Raw genomic sequence first — 2,281 nt, 5'->3', positions numbered from 1 at the left:
GACCCCTTGCCCGCAAGGAAGACGCAACTCAGGAATCTTCTTTCAGCAGTTTATTCAGGCCTTGATTTAAGTATCTTTTAGTGACTCCCTTTCTTCCTCTTCTTCCCCTCGAGGGCCCAAGCACAGCCTAATAAAGCCTCCCACGTACCAATCTTAAGCCGCCGCGTGGGTCTTTCTTATAGGGTGGCAAGAGATAGCGTGCCAACTCTCCACAAAGGAATTTGATTTATCACAGGCCACAGTGGAAGCCGGCGCCATCTTCTAATGGCGGCCACAATTTACAACAATGGCTTACTACAGCTCTGCAACATTAAAGGTCAGCTTCCACTCTGGAAATAGCGCTAGAAAAGAGAGCATGCACCCAGAATCTCTTTATTTTTATAGGGGGACACACAAAGGAGTTTCCATAGAAAGTTCTTCACCAAATAAGGTAGTGTTGATTCACCTGGCTGAATGGACCACTGGGAGGTGGGGCCTAGTTGGAGGAAGCAGGTCACTAGGGTGTGCCCTGAAAGGTTTCTCTTCTCCCCCATCCCCCCCCCCGTCTTCCTCCTTCCTGACATAAACAACAGAGGGGGGAAGCCCACCATCCCCTTGAAGTCTTGCACACCAACCCAATAATTGCCCTTGCCCAAATCATCTCAGGACCAGGAATCAGGTAACCAAATAGTCGACCACAATAGCCCACAGCCCACTGGACTCATTCGGACGGGCCAGCCTCAGTTGCCTGCTGTGCTCTGCCCTCCCTTTCCCATGGGAACAGTAAGGTTCTGGGCCAGGCTTTCTCCCTGCTTCTTCTTCTGCCTCCCGGTCAAAATCGGGTGTTTCTCCTGTAAGCATCTAGGGTGTTGAGTTCATTGTCTTCGTTCAGCAACAAACTGAACAGGACACAGAGATAGCAAGCAGATTTATTGCAAAAGTGACAGTAACAGACTTCCCCAAAGGTAAGGGTTCCCAGAGCTGGAAGTCTGATGGGAAAGTTTGGGCTTCTTCTTTTCATGGTGTTTGACTTTCCTTCTTTTCTTGTCTCCTCCCCTCTCTCCACACTCCCCACTATTGTTCATTGATATTAACGTGTCTATTTCAGCTTTTCTATTGGATCCCCTGCTTAGGAGCTCGAGTACAGAAATGTCTGATTGGTCCCTGCTGTGTCCACAGGCACTTTGTCAGCCAGGAAGGTGACATCATTGGAAGACCCTCTCCATGCTCCTTCAATCTAGACCTGTCCCTGACTTCCTCGCTCACCATCTGGCCCTGGCTGCCTATGTCCTTCTCCATCTCCCGCTCTCCTGTGGCCCTGCCTGACATGCTATTCCTCTTATTCATTGGCATTGACCTCTAGATGTCTAGTTATCTTTATAAATTCAGGCCCAGCCATAACCCAGCCTCCCTTGGCTGTGTAATAGTGATAGTGGTGTCCTGAGCAGGAGGCTCTGACCAGTCACGACACTTTATGGTGACTTGGGCATTGTCCCAGCTCGGATCGAGAGACGGGTCTTCAGGTGTAGGTGCTACCTGCGAGGGTTGAGTTACACTCACCTATCCCTTGTAACCCTGCTCCTTCTGGCCTTTTGGGATATAAGAACAAGGGTCCCCTCAATAAAAGCTCACTTCTGAATGTGCTTTCTCTCTCTCGCCAGCCTCTCCTGACTTTCTCTTGCTCTCCCTTTTGGGGATCCTGAGGCTGAGAGCGGAGAAGCCATCCTGAAGCTTGTGTAAAGGTTAATTGTGTTTTATTTAGTGTCCCTGAAAATTCACATGAGTGATCTTGAGTTCAGCTGCCCACGCAGGTGGAGGGCGGCACTGGTGATGAGAATCAGGGCCAAGTCCAGATCCCCTGGTATTGAAAACGCCGAGGTAAGTGCAAAAAGTTTTATTTAAAGGATAGAACAGATACAGACAGACAGCGGCTCCTCTGCAGAGAAAGTAGGTGCCCAAGCAAGTGAGGGTGTCTTGCCCCTTCTCTACCTTTTAGATTTCCTTTGTTCTCATGCCCTTTCCTTCTCCCATCCTGCCTACTTGACCCAAAAAGTGGAGTAAACTAAGGGCAGGAAGGAAGTTGCCCTGGGTAAGAGCAGGAATGGAGTCACCCAGGGCTACTCACTAACGGAGGAGCAACCCCCTGGAGGCAGGTTGGAGGAGTGAACGTGTCCTGAAGGAATAATATTTTATTTCCTTTCCTTTCAAAGCAGCCCCCATCTTGGATCCAACCAGCCGTTCATCACCACACTGGCTGCCTTTCCTCTGCCCTCCCACCAGCCCAGTAGGCACAAGAGCTCAT

This window comes from Callospermophilus lateralis, chromosome 18, assembly GCF_048772815.1.
Source record: "Callospermophilus lateralis isolate mCalLat2 chromosome 18, mCalLat2.hap1, whole genome shotgun sequence".
In the NCBI taxonomy this organism is placed as follows: domain Eukaryota; kingdom Metazoa; phylum Chordata; class Mammalia; order Rodentia; family Sciuridae; genus Callospermophilus; species Callospermophilus lateralis.
The sequence above is the reverse complement of the archived record's forward strand: the minus strand, read 5'-3'. Positions refer to the sequence as shown.